The sequence below is a fragment of the Bubalus kerabau genome, chromosome 2 (assembly GCF_029407905.1).
Source record: "Bubalus kerabau isolate K-KA32 ecotype Philippines breed swamp buffalo chromosome 2, PCC_UOA_SB_1v2, whole genome shotgun sequence".
NCBI classification, from domain to species: domain Eukaryota; kingdom Metazoa; phylum Chordata; class Mammalia; order Artiodactyla; family Bovidae; genus Bubalus; species Bubalus kerabau.
This window is the reverse complement of record NC_073625.1, coordinates 141,097,516-141,115,948: the sequence shown is the minus strand read 5'-3', so window position 1 is coordinate 141,115,948 and position 18,433 is coordinate 141,097,516. Positions and strand designations below refer to the sequence as shown.

At 41.3% G+C, this 18,433-nt stretch overlaps 1 protein-coding gene across 1 annotated transcript in view; it reads right to left on the bottom strand.

Annotated features, from left to right (window-relative positions):
* The window catches only part of NCEH1 (neutral cholesterol ester hydrolase 1), a 67,953-nt gene that overhangs the window by 26,622 nt on the left and 22,898 nt on the right, over positions 1-18,433 (bottom strand). The window lies entirely within an intron of this gene.

Below are 18,433 nucleotides of genomic sequence, written 5' to 3'. Positions count from 1 at the left end.
CCCTTTCCTCACCCTAAATTAGCACATCACATTTCCAATAACATACTAGGAGTGAAGGAAAAATACTTTATTTGAATACACATAAAAGACTCTTTGCGACCCCATGGACTGTAGCCTACCAGGCTCCTCTGTCCATGGGATTTCCCAGGCAAGAGTACTGGAGTGGTTTGCCATTTCCTTCTCCAGGGGATCTTCCTGACCCAGGGATCGAACCCAGGTTTCCCACATTGTAGGCAGATGCTTTACTGTCTGAGCCACCAGGGAAGATCCCAACTGTATCTCCTAGTGGCTCTCAAACTATCTATCACTGACATTAATGGGGTTTCTGAACAACTATCTGCATTGTTCACAACATTGACAAGGGACAAAAGTGCTCATTGGAGAAGGGACAGTTTGTTTATGAAGGAGAAAAAGGTAAGTAGATGCATCTTAGGCTAGATGGGTGTAAAAATTGTGCTAATATTTGGAATTCATTGATAAATTTGAGAATGAAAAATCATCCTACAGATAATAGTGAGTTTGTTTCAAAATTTGAAAAATTTGAAGGGGAGCAGCTGAAGATTTAACAGTGTGCTTCTGCAGAATATGAAACAGAACACTGACGATTAGTGAAATATTTAATGCCATCATAAGATCAAGAAGACAATGTCATGAGTAGAAATAAGAGCTATATGTAGTCTGCAATACACCATAATACAGCTTCCCAGCACATGCATGGAGCACACTATTATGCCTTGAAGAGGACACACATGTGCCATGACACTGATCCTCTCTGTCCCTGGGCAGCCAAGTTCCTGAGCTGTTTACCCCACTGTCTCATATAAAATATTATTACTGTATACAATGTCCTGCCGTGAAAAGAGCTGGAAAGACTGCATTATAGAACAATTAGCCAGTGTTCATGAAAAGCAAGAACCAGAAGCGATTTATCTAACCATGAACAGTTTTTCCAGCAATTCCATTAATATCTATTGGCTGCCAATATATGCACCAGCAAAGCAAATGAATATTAATAAAATAACTCAATTTCAGTGTGTATCAATTGACCAATTTATTGAAAAAGTTAAAACAACTTTTACTGTTCTTGATATGAAACAAATAAATGTGTTTGTGCACACACACACATATACAGAGGAGTCTAATCATAAGATTAAAGGTTTAAAGTCTTTGGCAAACTAGGAAGAGGTAATCATCATTTGAGTTTTGTGGTAACACATCAGTCTAATGGGGGAATGCAGAGATTCACTGGGACCTAGTTGAGAATCTCTGTATTCACTAAGATTTCTAGACTTCACATGACAAACCCTTGTGACTTAACAGAGAACACACAAGATCAATTCTATTTCTCACAGCCAAAGTAGCTCAATAGGCATGAAACAATAAAATATGAAGAAAGAAATGGCAGGCTTGGCTCAGTTACTTTATGGACTACATTTTTTGCTTTTAGCTAAATGAAGACTTTATTAAATATTTAAAACAAATTATATGAGTTTCTTCACTAAAGGAAAGCTGTAAAACAAGTGAACTATCTTTACAAAACAGATTACAGTAGATTATTCATTTTACATAGAATCTACCCCTGGTTTCCCTTATGTATTGCATGCTCTGATTGCATGCAGACTTACCTCAATCTGCCCATACCTTTCCTAAAGCACTTCTACTGTATTAGCTTATGATCACTGACATTAATGGGGTTTCTGAACAACTATCTGCATTGTTCACAACATTGACAAGGGACAAAAGTGCTCATTGGAGAAGGGACAGTTTGTTTATGAAGGAGAAAAAGGTAAGTAGATGCATCTTAGGCTAGATGGGTGTAAAAATTGTGCTAATATTTGGAATTCATTGATAAATTTGAGAATGAAAAATCATTATCCTACAGATAATAGTGAGTTTGTTTCAAAATTTGAAAATAGAGACAATCAAACAGTAATCTGTCATTAACCAATTTATTATTACTATTATTAATAATAGTTATCACTGCCTGAGTGCCAACAGTGTAAGGAGAGGTTGTTAAATTCTGGTTATAGTTCTATTATTTTCCTCCTTCTGAGGAAGAGAGAAAAGAAGCTTAGAGATTAACCAGTATAGAAGTTGGATTCCAGGAACTATGAGAGGGCTGCAGGACATACAGAATTACCCCAGAGATGCTTGTTGAGAACAGTGTGCGCCCAGGAAGCTGCTCTGAAAACTATCCAGGATAGGATGACATTCTCATGTGTATGTGATATTGTGTGGCATGATAAAACTGTGAATGGTATGCAACGTTTCCCCCTAATATCAATTGCTTTCCTTAGCTTTTCTCACTACTCCCCTCCTATCCCTACTGTCTGGCAAATAAAATCAGTAGCCAAGCCTTTCTGTAGTTGTTACCTCAAGGAAGGGATATGAGAACAAATAGCAAAGAAACAGGAGTGTTTTCCTGCTTTTAATTTTCAAAAGCCTACATCCTTTGGAAAATTGAAACAAAAAACAGACATCAATTTAGAAGACTGCATGATGAATAAGAAGTCGCCTGAATAGAAAGTGAATCTCCAAACTAGGTGGTGGCAGATGGAAGGAGAAAGTATTGGAGATGAAATGAGGAAAGTAAGGATTGATATCTGAGATTCAACAAAAAAAGAATCTTGGGACACAGCAACCCTCAGATATGTCTATGGAATCTGAGAGCAATAGACATGTGTCTCATGCCCAAGACAGAACCCTGGAAAAAGGCAAGACTCTCGGGAAGACTGACTTCAGGATATGTCTAGGAAGGTGGTGCCTCAAATGACCTCAGAGAGCTCCTTGGGCTCCAGATGGTGCAGGAGCAGCAGAAGAATTCCATGTGCCCAAAAGGCACAAAAATAGCAAGGTTGCATGAATGTCTTGCAGACGTTTCTGAGACAACTCCATTATCCACGACCCATGACACATTCTCAAGGGTCCAACAGGAACAGAAGAGAGCACTAATAGATCTAAAAGGCTCTCATAAGTAAGAACAAAGGATATCCAAGGACAACTTGTAGGAACCAAACACCAAGGACCAGGTGGAACAGGAATGTGGGCTGAGGATGTGTACCCAAATGCCTCCCCCCACCACCCTAAGTATTATGTCTCAACGTATAAAACACCCCAAAACCTGAAAGAAAACAGTGATGGAGGAATACCTAAATTCATTGGAATTAAGTTCTACCTAAAGAATAAAGGCTTGAAATATAGATCAAGTTATACTTCTTGCATTCTTGAGTTCATGAAATGAGATTCAGATCCACCCAAGAGACATTCTCAAGTTGTTGTTTCCTGAAACCTTTTTAGAAGTAGCCAGAAAACTCCAGTAGCACAAAGAAGCATTCCAAGCGTTAAGAGTTTCATGGGTTGTGAATTGACCCAGTCTTGGTTAGCTTAAGTACCCTAAGGCAATGCTAGATGTCTTAAAACTTGCCCCATAACTATTCCAGGATCTAGAAGGGAATTCTGCCTGAGGAGGTGGAGATACTCATTACACCTTAGTAGAACCAGATATACAAAATAGGTTGGCCACGGGTTCCCTACCTGGGTCTGATGACCAAAGGTCATAGGACAAGCAAAAATGAAAGGAAGTCAAGCAAAAACTATACTCTGCTTAAATTATACTCTGTTCATTTTTGTGTTTATGAATGGGAATGTTCTCTGCTAATTCATTCATCATTCAAATAAGAAAATATATTCAATGGAAAGGGAAACTTAAGGGGGAGACAAAGACAATCTTCTGGAGCTTAGAGAAATAGAAGAGAACCAAGAACTGTAAACGAATAGCTGATGTTAGTTAGTTAAGTAATACAAGTTTAGTAAGAGAAACCTAGATAAAGGGTTGCACAAGCCCAGAAAAGGAAAGAATTACTTGTGCCTCTTCTTGGTGAGATGAAATTCAGTAAGGCATCTATTTTGAATTGTGCCTTAATAGAAGATGAAGGGGCTTCCCAGGCGGCTCAGTGGTAAAGAATCCACCTGCCAATGCAGGAGATTTGGGTTTAATCCTTGGGTCAGGAAGATCCCCTGGAGAACAAAATGGCAACCCACTAAGCATTCTTGCCTGAGACAATCCCATGGACAGAGGAGCCTGGCAGGCCCCAGTCCATAGGGAGCAAAGAGTCAGACATGATTGAGTGTACACACACACAAGATGAAGCGTGAACAGTAAGGAAAAGGACAGGAAACCAAGATGTGAAAGTGTTGGACAAATGCCTATGGAAGAAAATGTAATCAAGGGAAGTGGAGGCATGCAGAGCATGGCAATAGAGGCTCAATGTAAGAGGCATGTTCGTGTCAGGTTTTATTTTCTTGGGGTCCAAAAACACTGCTGACAGTGACTTCAGCCATGAAATTAAAAGACGCTTGCTCCTTGGAAGAAAAACCATGACGAACCTTGACAGTATATTAAAAAGCAAAGACATCACTTTGCTGACAAAGGTCCATATAGTCAGAGCTATGGCTTTTGCAGTAGTCAAGAACAGATATGAAAGCTGGACCATAAAGAAGGCTGAATGATGCTTTTGAATTGTGGTGTTGGAGAAGACTGCTGAGATCCTTGGACTGCAAGGAAAACCAACCAGTCAATCCTAAAGGAAATCAACCCTGAATATTCATTGGAAGGACTGATGCTGAAGCTCCAATACTTTGGCCACCTGATGCAAACAGTCAACTCACTAGAAAAGACCCTGATACTGAGAAAGACTGAGGGCAAAAGAAGAAGGCAGCAGAGGGTGAAAATGGTCAGATGGCATCACTCAATGGACATGAATTTGAAAAAACTTCAGGAGATAGTAAAGGACAGGGAAGCCTGGCATGCTGTAGTCCATGGAGTCGCAGAGTCAGACATGACTTAGAGACTGAACAATAACAACAAGAGTCATGTCAAACACCAAAGTCAGTAGCATAGACTCCACAGTGATGCCTGGGTTAAAAGCCCAGCTTCCCCAACTGCCAGCAGTGGGATCTCAGGCAAGTTACTAACCCTCTCCGTGCTTCAATTTCTCATATATAAAACGGAAATAATAATACTAATTGGTTGAAAAGATTGTTGTGATGCTTAAAAAAGTAAAAACAGGTACTAGAATAGTACCTGGCTTTTACTAAGCCTTCTATTGTTACTGTCACATCACTGATCTGGAAAATCCTGCATGATGAAATGTGAGCCTAGGGATAGACAGCCCCATGTTTCTAGGGAAACTGAGATGATCGTTTTTTTCCCATTACATAATTTGTTATTAGGACCACAATGATTACCTGAAATTATTACAGGTTAAAAAGATGTAAAATTTTTATCTCTAAAAAGTTCACTCATATGCTCATGTCAAAGTGGGAGGGAGAGGTGGGGAAAAGTCCTAGTACACTCCACACACATCAATAACTCAGTGTGTGATCAACTTTCAACACAAACCAACCACATTAGATACCTGGAGCATCTATTATAACTCACTACCTGCTTTACTTCTCACATTCAAAAGTTGGTATTCCACACAAGTGGTTCTCCAACTTTTCCTGTGATGGCCATTTCATCCTGTCATGCAGTTTTCTAATTCTCCTCTCCAGATTCTGCCTTTTTCCTGCCTGTTATAGGACAACAATTTCATAGAACAAACTTATCTGCATGACCATAAAGTCACATTTAAAAGAAAATGTATTTATTTTGACTGCTTCAGGTCTTAGATGCAGCACTTGGGGATCTTCAGCTGTGGTACACAGGTTCTTCTCTGGGGCACCTGGGCTTCTCTCTAGTTGTGGCCCACAGGCTCAGTAGTTATGGTGCATGGGTTTAGTTGTCTCACGGTATGTGGGAGCTTAGTTACCCCATCAAGGATAGAACCCATGGCCCCTGCACTGAAGGTGGATTCTTAACCACTGGAGCGCCAGGGAAGTCCCAGTCACATTTTTTTTTTTTTTAAATTTTTTGATTGAAGGATAATTGCTTTACAGAATTTTGTGGTTTTCTGTCATACATCAACAAGAATCAGCCATAGTCTGGTCACATTTTTTAAACATTGTAAAGTTTGAGTATACTTTAAAATGCATATTTATTTATTTCTATTGGTGTGCAAATGACATGACCTGCAGTTTTTAACACTGTACAGATCACCTGTGACTCACTAATGCAGTACCTTTTTTCTACAAACAACTTCAATGTTTGTGTCAAGAAACTACCAAAAGTCAGGCAACAATAATTCAACAAGTATTAGTGAGGTCCTGACTAGTATGTGTAAGGACTTCCCAGGTGGTGCAGTGATAAAGAATCTGCTTGCCAATCTGCTTCCCTGGGTCAGAAAGATTCCCTGGAGTAGAAAATGGCAACCCACTCCAGTATTCTTGCCTGGATAATTCCATGGACCGAGGAGACTGGTGGGCTACAGTCCATGAGGTTGCAAAGAGTTGGACACTACTGAGGACTGAGCATGCACGCACAGAGTACATGTAAAGATTCTGCTATATGTGACAGTAATACAAAGATAGGTGAAAGATGGACTCAGAACTTAAGCAGTTAAGAATTCAAATCTTGACTGACTGCTGCAAATTTCCATCTGTCTTTAAGCTTTCAAAATTAACTAAACTTTCTCTGACTTTAGCTTTTAAGGGAAATCCTCTGATTTTAAATCATTGGTTCAGATCATTTTTTTTTAAGTTGCAGACCAAACAAAACTTGCCTGCAGGCCAGATCTGTACTAAACCACCAGCTGCAACTTCCAATGTAGAAGATGATGCAGTCTGACTAAAGGTGCAGCTGGAAAGATGGTGGCAGATGAAATGCTCTTAGTTGTTAATGGTTAAACAGCAAGGATTTTGGACACTCTTTTTAATGAGACTATATTTTGGGCAAAATGATGCAGCTGAGGTGCACACAGTAGATGGGTGAGAGGAAACTAGAGGACCACAGCCGTAGCATTTGGCAACTGTCGACAGGAAGAAAATGAAGGTCTGCCCCAGGAGAATATAAGGGAGGGAATATATTCAAGAGGTATCACTGAGGCAGTTGATGCACCTTGGTAACTGCACACAGAGTAAGATATGGCATCAGGAAGCAGGCTGGTAGGACACAGGCAAAGGACTGAAAGACCCTGGAAGTCTTCACTTAGGGTATGAGAAACACAGAATACAGGCAGAAGAACAATCAGGAAAGGTAAGAAAATTCCGTTTTAAAATTATTCCATTTAAAGTCAATGGAACATCTAGGTAGACAGGTATAAAAGACAGAGTCAGAGATTCAAGGAGGCAAGGCCTGGAGGAAGAGCTCAGAGGTATCTGCTAATAACGCAGACAATAGTAAGACTCAAGAGATCTAGCAAAGAAACAAAACACAGTGACAAGGAAATAGACCAAGGAGGAAACTATGCTTTTCCTAGCCAGGAGAAGTTTTGGGCACACTGTGGAGGCATAATCCAATTATTTCAATAGTCTCATCACTGCCAGCTCTGCCCTCTGACCACTGCTCCCTTAAGAGATCTAATGATTGCCAACCTCCTGGGTATTTCAAGATCTTCTCATGCCTTCTGTTCCAACCTGCAGAGAATTCCCATGATCATGATTGTTCAAACCAAGCAGCAAAAATGTCAGTCCAGGCTAAGCAATACTAAGAATTATAGCACCATTATCAGCTTATGATATGATGCAGAAACTTAAAAAATAGAGATACATGACTTAAAGGACAAAGATATGTATAACTCAGTTCAGTTCAGTTCAGTCACTCAGTCATGTTCGACTCTTTGCGACCATATAACTAGTCTTCAAGAAAAGAGAATCTCTCATCTGGTTGCCTGGAGGCAGTATCAGCTGATTAAACAGAGTTTAATAGAGACATTACTTTGCCAACAAAGGTCCATCTAGTCAAAGCTATGGTTTTTCCAGTGGTCACGTATGGATGTGAGAGTTGGACTGTGAAGAAGGCTGAGCACCGAAGAATTGATGCTTTTGAACTGTGGTGTTGGAGAAGACTCTTGAGAGTCCCTTGGACTGCAAGGAGATCCAACCAGTCCATCCTAAAGGAGATCAGTCCTGGATGTTCATTGGAAGGACTGATGCTGAAGCTGAAACTCCAATACTTTGGCCACCTCATGCGAAGAGTTGACTCATTGGAAAAGACCCTGATGCTGGGAGGGATTGGGGGCAGAATGAAAAAGGGACGACAGAGAATGAGATGGCTGGATGGCATCACCAACTCAATGGACAGGAGTTTGGGTAAACTCCAGAATTTGGTGATGGACAGGGAGGCCTGGTGTGCTGCGATTCATGGGGTCGCAAAGAGTCGGACACGAGTGAGCAACTGAACTGAACTGAACTGAGTTCAGTGACCAGTAGGCTGGACAAGGAGAGAAGGGTGGGGAAAGGCACACTGATGTTTGTGGTTGTGGAGCACGTGTTCTACACTTGCACCTTCTGCCCACCACCTTTACTTTGCTTTACAAATGTTCAGCATCCTCCTCCTCCAGTAAGGAAAATATATTGAAGTCCTCTTTCCTACTGCCGCCTAGATTACAAGGATAAAAACATCCTTTTATTTACTGAGGGTTGGAGATCTCTAATCCAATCCAACTCTGATGAAAGGGCAGGCTCTGTTGGGAGGCTCTAGGCCATATGGTGCGTGCATGCACAGTTGTTCAGTTGTGTCTGACTCTTTGGAACCCCAGGGACTATAGCCTGCCAGGCTCCTCTGTCTTTGGGATTTTCCAGGCAAAAATACTAGAGAGGGTTGCCATTTCCTCCTCCAGGGGGTCTTCCTGAACCAGGGATGGAACCCAATAGGTTCACCAATGATATCATGACCCTACTGCCCACATCAATGACATATTTGGCTTCTGCAGGTATTAAAAAACTTGTTCTTTCTCGAAGCTTTCTTCCCTCTATATTTCACCAGTCTCTTGCCACATTAATAATTAATTCCTCCTTTTTCTCTTTTGGATATTTTATTGATTTTTTTCCTTCCTTTCCTGTCCACTGGACCTATAAATGATGGTGTTCCCCAAGATTACATATTTTATTCATCTACATAATTCCTGCTTTCCCTGAGCAAGGCAATGCACTACCATGCCAAAATGCCTGGAAAATAGGAAGTGCTTACTAGCAGCTTAATAAATTAAATGGCTATGATCTCTATCCATGTGCTGATGACTTCCACATCTCCTATCCATGGTCTAACTTTCTTAAGTTCCGGGTCCACATTTCCAACCATCTCCAGGATTATAGCCTATAAACTCTTCAAAATGAATATGTTCTATACTTTTTTCTCCAGTCCTGACTCAACAACTCACTCCATTAAATTCTCCATTAATGATCTGACCATAAATCTAGCTTCCAAGCTAGAAATCTTGGTATTTTCTTCAGCTCCTTCCTTCTCTCATATAATATCCAATCAATCAATTCATGTCAATTCCACCTGCCAGCATTTACTGAATCTAGTTCTACCCCCAGCCTCCACCCTGACTCCCACTCCTGCCTTGATGCTCATTGTTTCCATTATTTGCCAACTAACTTGAATTCTAGAAGCACTTTCTCTCTCTATAACCAGAGTTCTTATCCAAAAAGACTGATCACAACACCTGGCTGCTTAAAAACTTCCACTGACTTCTAGTTTCTTACTGGAAAAAAAAAAAAAAAAACCGAACTTGACATTCCAGTCTTGTCCCTCTCTTCATTCCATCTCCATTTCTCACTGCCCTACCCTTTGTACTTTTTGGGCATAACTTGCATAACTTACTTTTTTTTTCTGTACCTAGCTATTCTCTTTGGCAATACCCTTCTGTTTTCTGCTGGAGCCAGCTCTTGCCATGTCACAAAAACCAGTGTAAATGTGCAAGTCACATGACATCAATTCAGTAGCTTGAAAGCAGCCATGGTGGGGGTATTTATATTATGGAAATCAGTAAAAGCTCCAAATCAGTGTTTCCACCCCACCCCCAACCCCAGAGAGCACTCCACTGCTTCTGCTTGACCGTTCCTCATCCCCAGTCGTCCAGAGCAGAGCATAGTATTTGCGAGTGTGGATGGTAAAGTCAGTCAGCCAAGGTTCCATCCTGGCTCTAACACTTGCTAGTTGGGTAATTCTGGGCAAGTCACAAAATTCTCTTTGTCTCAGTTTCTTTACCTGTAAAATTGGAGTGATCATAAGATACCTGGCATTGAACTTATTACATAAGTGCTCATAATATTACCTCTTTTTATTTGCTTACATCAGGCCTTCACAGCACTTCAGTTTGTCCTATAGGGAAATCTCACTACCTTAGGTCAGCTCTAGTAATTCACAAAGTAAATCTCACTTTAACTTGAAGCTGGGCTGAATCACCAGCTGGGAGAGTGCTAAGTCGCTTCAGTTGTGTCCAACTCTTTGTAATCCTATGGACTGTAGCCTGCCAGGCTCCTCTGTCCATGGGATTCTCCAGGCAAGAAAACTGGACAGGATTACCATGCCCTCCTCCAGGGGTTCTTCCCAACCCAGGGATCCAATCCATGTCTCTTATGTCTCTGGCATTGGCAGGCAGGTTCCTTACCACTAGTGCCACCTGGAAAGCTCGAATCACCAGCTGCACATTCCTAAACTGAGAGCTATATAAGGACTTTAGGGTAGAAGAGCCCTTTAAGTGACATAAACTTCATCCTCAAGGTTTCCTCAGAAGAAAAGTTTGTGAAGAATCACTTCTCATTATCCTATCTTGAGATTCTTTGAGCAAGAACAGAAAGGCTTAAGGAAATATGATAGAGAGACAAGAACACAGAACTTGGACAGAGCCCAAGGCCAAGTCCTGGCTCATTTATTAGCCACATGACCTAAGCAAACTTCCCAAGTTGTCTGGGCCCAAGTTTCTCAGAAAAAAAAAAAAGTTTTAGAAGAGTGCACGTGAGGAGTAAATCCACATCATCTCTTGTTGTCCCTTCTCTCTGGAAACCAGCATTGGCAGGATTCTTGCTCAGGCCTTTAGTAGATCCCCATCTGGTTAAGGAGAGCTTTCGCAATAGCTCAGTTGGTAAAGAATCCACCTGCAATTCAGGAGACCCCAGTTCGATTCCTGGGTCAGGAAGATACCCTGGAGAAGGCATAGGCTACCCACTCCAGTATTCTGGCCTAGAGCATTCCATGGACTGTAGAGTCTATGGGATCACAAAGAGTTGGACATGACTGAGTGACTTTCACTTTCATCTGGTTAAGGAACCTTCCTATAGCTGTCCTTTCTCCCTTTTTTCCTTTAGTCAGCATTTATAAAATAAACCTTCTGGACCACACTCTGAGAATAGGCATGGACCAAAAGAGTTCTAGCAAAGCACTGGAGGGAATTATTAAGCCAACCTGTGAAGCACAAATATAATTATGTATTAATAACAGTAGGGTTCTCTGATGAGATTGCTCTATTACATTTCTTATTTGTTCATTCCTCCATCTAAGATTTTCTTATAAGCTACAAAACAAACCTGATGAAAACCTCACCACCACTCACTGATAAGATAACCTAGAAGAGAGAAAGGCAAGAACTCTCAGAGGGATCTGACACCCTAAGCCCTTCTCCCTAAAGCCTTCAGTTTGTTCTCTCACTACAGTTCAAGCTGGGAGAGCACAAAAAGGAGAAGCTGGTCTCTTTCCAGTGCGTAAACATTTTTGTTTATTTTTCACTACTGCACAGAAGACAATTTCTGTATTGCCAAAGTACTTGCTTAGCCCCAAAAGTCCTCTAAATTTGAGGGGAATAATAGCTCATACATATTGACATTTGCACACAGGCAAATGGAGTCACGAAGAGTCGGACACAACTTAGCAATTAAACAACAACAACAAATCACTGTTCTTCATGTGAAGTCTCAGGCCAAGAGTGGTCCATGAAAAGTGTCACATAGGCATGAAGTGGTGGCCTAGACTGGAACCCACTCTGGCTCTGGAAACCTCAGCCATCATCCTCTACTGTCACTCACTAGTCAATTGATTCTCAAACCTACTTCATGAAACTGGAAGATTTTTACATCTGGAATGACCCTTTAGTTTCCCATATTACACAAAGGAAAACTGAGGCCTGGAATGGATTTGTGACTCTCCCAAGATCAGCAGCTCTAGCCATGAACCCTCTGGGTTGAGGAGTCCCCTCCATCTGCCCCTTTTTTCTCAGCTCTTCCTCACCAGCACGTTTCTTTCTCAAGCCTTTTAGCAACTTGAGACAAGATCTGAGACTTGGAGATCAATTTTTTTTTCCAGTGTCCCATGTCCATGGTCATAAACAAATGTCCTTCATGAGGCTACACAAGCTGCAAAAAGCCTCCCTTATTGCCAGGACAAGTAGTATTTGTTTTCATATGAGTGTTCCAAATAGCAGCTGACTCAAGGCAGCACAAAAGAATTAAACTTCTAAACAAAACCTCCTAAACTTCCTTCTGCTATAGACAGTACAGAGCTTGCCCACTCATGCCCTCTGCCTGACTTCACAAGTGTGTTACACAGGATACTGCAGGAGTTGAGTTAATCTTTTGCTTTATGTAAAGTGCAGAGAAGAAAGTTTGATATTTCTTTGAAAAACTGTTTATTAAATGGCATATAGACCCAAAAGATAGAAGGCAAATGATTTTTATAGATATTAACTACACGTCAGAAGAGCCAGATTCAGATGCTAACTATAATAAGCTAAGATCTCTTTGTGTATATTGAGAATGTGATTATAATAATTCAATAGATACTGTATAAAATACAAAATACATATAAAGTATAATATTTATAATAATTATTCTGTATATTGCTTTACAGTTTATAATCATTTGAACTTTCAATTGTCTGAATTTCACAAGAACATGTGAAATAGGAAGAGCAAATATTACATTTTTTTTGTTGTTGTTTTGTTTCAGGCTTAGAAACGTTAAATGCCTTGCCCAGGATCATAAAACTCCAAGTGACAAAGTACTAGAACCCAAAAGCCCAACTGACTGCCCTATCCCTCTGAATGTTATTACTTAGAGCTCAGAAGAAAATCAACAACTAAACCACTGTTTAAAGCTGAGTTTCTCCCATCACACAGGTTTTGAACACCTAAACAAATAAAAAAGGCCTAAAATCAGGCTGGAGAGTGCAAGAAGGTCATGAAATTTATCTCACCCTACCAGCTACAAGTTCTCTTTGCCAGCAGATCTGCTGGGCTGGGTAGCAGGACTAGTTTGCCTAGGTAAACAGTGCCTAAGAAAACTGGCATCAGTGCAAAAGCCAATGGGTTTACAAGCAATTGGAATTTCTACAGCCAGCAGTTTCAAGTTAATACAGCTCAGTCACTTGTTGGCCTGAGGCATTAGGAGACAGGCTGGATCACCGGGCTCAGGAAGGACAGTAGAAGGCAGGGCTGTTGTGAAAGAATAAGGGTTCCCCAGTGATGGAGGTTTTACTTTTACCCCAGGGGAGGCTTCTCAATTTAACAGAGTCAGGAAATTGAAACAATTTACTCTTCACAAACTTTTATTCATGATTCATAGCTACAATAATCTAATGTCGTTAATGCATAGCCTATTAAGTCTAAGTCAAAATATCTGTACAACAGATGAGATAACTATACAGTGGTCCTCAGTACCCACAGGGGATTGATTCCAGCACCACCACCTCCAGCACATACCAAAATCTGTGGGTGTTCAAGCCCATTATATAAAGCGGCATAGTGCAGTAGGCCCTCCACATCCAGAGCTTCAAGCATAGAAAACTGATCCAGGTGAGCAACAGCAGAAACTAAGGACCGACTGTACTTCTGTCCTAACATGAATTTATGTTACATAGCCCATTATAAGGAAAATGGTCCATATCTATGCTATGACTCTGAATCTCTCTTTATGATACTTTTAAAGAATATCTATTCCTCCTCGCTTGCTTGAGCCTCCTCCCCCACCCATTTCAATCCTAGGGAAGTGAAAGTCTGGTCCCAACAAAAGATATAGAGCCCAAATGAAGAGACAAAAGGAGTTTGGCACACCAATAGATTAGTAAATTGTTTGGTTTAAAAATATACTTAAAAAAAAAAGATCCAAAATCCAAACTATAATATAAAAACAGTAGAAGTTATAAGACATATCCTGTTTGCTATATAGTCTCATTTAACACACTGCATTTTTAATTTATGTATCTTGTTCAAGAACATAACCAAATCTTTGAGTCCAACAGGGATATTTATGGAGCTCTGTAGTTCTACCAATATCTTGGATGGCACTGCAATTTCCCTGAAAAGAAATGTTACTTCTCTATGGTTTAAATTATGTTTTCCCCAAGGAAATGTGGTTCTTTGTGAACTGCATTTGAAGGAATGGCTGTCTAGAGCAGAGAACTCTTACACAATATAGCAATTTATATTTATTCTTTGATGGCTAATTCTAAAAGAAGATCCCTTACATTATTTACTATAAATATACTGGGATCTATTATTTATAATAGAGTGGGGTGAAGCTGGAATACACAAAAAAGCTTAATAATCAATAGAATGCCTTAAGGCAACTTTGTTCCTTAGAGGTAGCAAGGTCACAATATATTTAATTTATATTTTAAAGTATGTCCTTCTACTTTTTGTGTCAAAGAGAATTCTTCTTGTAAACAAAAATAATTTAAAGAAGTTTTTCTCAGCTGGAAAGGTGATGGTCCTCCCTATCAGCTGCTTTGGAATGCTTTGAGAATAAATGACGTTTTAATCAGCTCACACTTCAACAGCTTTAACAATAATACAAAAGTGTTGAGGTCCTTTAATGGACGGGAACTTGGTGGTCTGGAGTCGATGATAAGAAAGTAAAGGAGAGAAAGAGGCTGATATTCCTTGGTTTACACAGAAAGCCAATAAAGCCCATGCACGAGGCTTGCTCTGTTCACGAAGGCCTCAGGTGCCCTCTCGATGGGGTGAAGGTGCAGAGTGCCTTCTCACGAGGGTCTTAGAAGCCCGGGCAGGAAAGTGAACTCAGAGAGCCTCTGCACTCCAGGGGATCAGCCTGAAAAAGAGAGAGAGGGAGAGAGAGAGAGAGAAAGAAAGAAAGAAAAAGAAAGACACGGGGACCAGAGCTCTGATGGAGCAAAGGTGTTTTAATCAACATGGTGTGGGCATATATACTGTCTTACAAGGTAATTATTCTCAGCAAAGATAAAGATTAAAATTCCAGACTTACAAAACATAGGCGATCCATATTAAAGAGAGAGAGAGTTGTAAATAATCACTTTTACCGTATGGTTCACAAGAAGGAAGAGGGTACTTATCACCATATAGAAACACTAATGAAGGAAATGCCTGGATTCCTCAGTCCAGGGAGAGGCTTGCCTCTCCTCTTAATTCCTGAATATTCAGGAATTAATAAGGAACAGAGAATTCCTAAAAAATCCAAAACAGCACACAGGAAGCTTCCTGACACAAAAGTATATATATATAACTGATTCATTTTGCTTTACACCTATAACTAACACAACATTGTAAATCAACTATACTCTAATAAAATTTTTTTTAAATACACTTATTTTTAAGAGAAGGTCATTGAGAACGGGTTCTTTTGTCCCTTATCTCTATTATCCTCATTACATAATCAGGCAAGTTGTCTAGTCCGAGATTACACAAAAGGTGTTCCCTAGACTGGCAGCATCTGAGCACAAATTCTTGTGGCCTACCTCTGGGAGTAGGACCCAGGAACGTCTCCAAGTAGTTCTTCTGCACATTAGACTTGCCTATAGAGCCAGATATCCTGGAATGTGAAGTCAAGTGGGCCTTAGAAAGCATCACTATGAACAAAGCTAGTGGAGATGATGGAATTCCAGTTGAACTATTCCAAATCCTGAAAGATGATGCTGTGAAAGTGCTGCACTCAATATGCCAGCAAATTAGGAAAACTCAACAGTGACCACAGGACTGGAAAAGGTCAGTTTTCATTCCAATCCCAACGAAAGGCAATGCCAAAGAATGCTCAAACTACTGCATAATTGCACTCATCTCACACGCTAGTAAAGTAATGCTCAAAATTCTCCAAGCCAGGCTTCAGCAATACGTGAACCGTGAACTTCCTGATGTTCCAGCTGGTTTTAGAAAAGGCAGAGGAACCAGAGATCAAATTGCCAACATCTGCTGGATCATCGAAAAAGCAAAAGAGTTCTAGAAAAACATCTATTTCTGCTTTATTGACTATACCAAGGCCTTTGAGTGTGTGGACCACAATAGACTGTGGAAAATTCTAAAAAAGAAATGGGAATACCAGACCACCTGACCTGCCTCTTGAGAAACATGTGTGCAGGTCAGGAAGCAACGGTTAGAACTGGACATGGAACAACAGACTGGTTCCAAATAGGAAAAGGAGTACGTCAAAGCTGTATATTGTCACCCTGCTTATTTAACTTATATGCAGAGTACATCATGAGAAACACTGGGCTGGAAGAAGCACAAGCTGGAATCAAGATTGCTGGGAGAAATATCAATAACCTCAGATATGCAGATGACACCAGCCTTATGGCAGAAAGTGAAGAGGAACTCAAAAGCCTCTTGATGAAAGTGAAAGAGGAGAGTGAAGAAGTTGGTTTAAAGCTCAACATTCAGAAAACGAAGATCATGGCATCTGGTCCCATCACTTCATGGGAAATAGATGGGGAAACAGTGGAAACTGTCAGACTATTTTGGGAGGTTCCAAAATCACTGCAGATGGTGACTGCAGCCATGAAATTAAAAGACGCTTACTCTTTGGAAGGAAAGTTATGACAACCTAGATAGCATATTCAAAAGCAGAGACATTAGTTTGCCAACAAAGGTCCATCTAGTCAAGGCTATGGTTTTTCCTGGGGTCATGTATGGATGTGAGATTTGGACTGTGAAGAAGGCTGAGTGCAGAAGAATTGATGCTTTTGAACTGTGGTGTTGGAGAAGACTCTTGAGAGTCCCTTGGACTACAAGGAGATCCAACCAGTCCATCCTAAAGGAGATCAGTCCTGGGTGTTCATTGGTAGGACTGATGTTGAAGCTGAAACTCCAATACTTTGGCCACCTCATGCGAAGAGTTGACTCATTGGAAAAGACCCTGATGCTGGGAGGGATTGGGGGCAGGAGGAGAAGGGGACGACAGAGGATGAGATGGCTGGATGGCATCACCAACTTGATGGACATGAGTTTGGGTAAACTCCAGGAGTTGGTGATGGACAGGGAGGCCTGGCATGTTGTGATTCATGGGGTCGCAAAGAGTTGGACATGACTGAATGACTGAACTGAACTGATACTATGTGCTTGAGGGCTTCCCAGGTGGTACTGGTGATAAAGAACCCGCCTGCCAATTCAGGAGACTTCAGAGATGTGGGTTTGATCCCTGGGTTGGGAAGACATCCTGGAGAAGAAAATGGCAACCCACTCCAGTATCCTTACCTGGAGAATCCCATGGACAGAAGAGCCCAGCAGGCTGCAGTCCATAAGGTCACAAAGAGACGGACACAACTGAAGTGATTTACCATGCACACATACTATATTCAAAGTGTGCAACAGCCTCTCATCAGGCAGTTTTTGTTGTGACTGATTTTCTTTGCAATGTGTGAAAGCCCTGGGATGGGGCTGCCAAGGGCAGGGCTTGCAAATGACAAGCCATAGAGGAACATCTGGCCCACACTGGCCTCCCTCAGGCTTGAATGATCCCTTCCCCTGAACCCTTCCTTATCCTTCAAGACACCTCCTGCCTAAAGTCCGCTCCCCTTCCACCCTTGGCACAGAACTGATTTTTTTGCACTCCGTGTGTCACACTGCGTGTCAACATGTAGCTTGAACATATCTCTATTTCCACACCTCTCCTCTCTCAGTGTGAGGTTTGATTTGTATCCTGCTCTCCCATCAACTCTTTGAGAGTAGGAACCCATTTGAAGACATCTGCATATTCGAGCAGCTAGTGCGCAGAGATGAATGAATGCGGAGCAGGCCTGAGGGCTGCTTCAAAGTTGCTGAGCAGGAGAGACTTCTGTTTCCCTGCCTCCTTTGTGCAGGAGATCCGGTCACAAGCTTGCCCTCTTCCAGTCCTCCAGCCCCTCCCAGGCTTGGACCAGTTTCTTTCCCTGCAGCTGGGCCCCCACAGAAGCCACCCCTCCCCTTGGCCACTTCTCTAACACCACAGATTCGGGGAACTAGTGGCCCTCAGAGCCAAGCCAGATGGTGAAGGAGGCAGTGATGTGATGCCCAGTGCATGATGGAGAATGAGAGTGTGCTGGTCACTTGGTAGAGGAGCCTCAGGCCCTGGAAGAGAATGTACCAAAGCCTAAAAATGACTTCAGTGAGAGCTTGACTCACTCTGTGAAAAGCTGAGTCATTCCACTCAAAAAGCTGCAGAAGCAACAAGATCAGATAGAAGCTAAATTTGAAAGAATTTCAATCTCTGGCAACAAACATAATGACATCTGTAAACTCTTACTTGTCAAGATCCACAAGAACACAGGTAAAATGGAGGGACTCAGGGACAAAGAGGTGGGAGGAGGAAGAGGAAGACAAACACAATGAGCCCA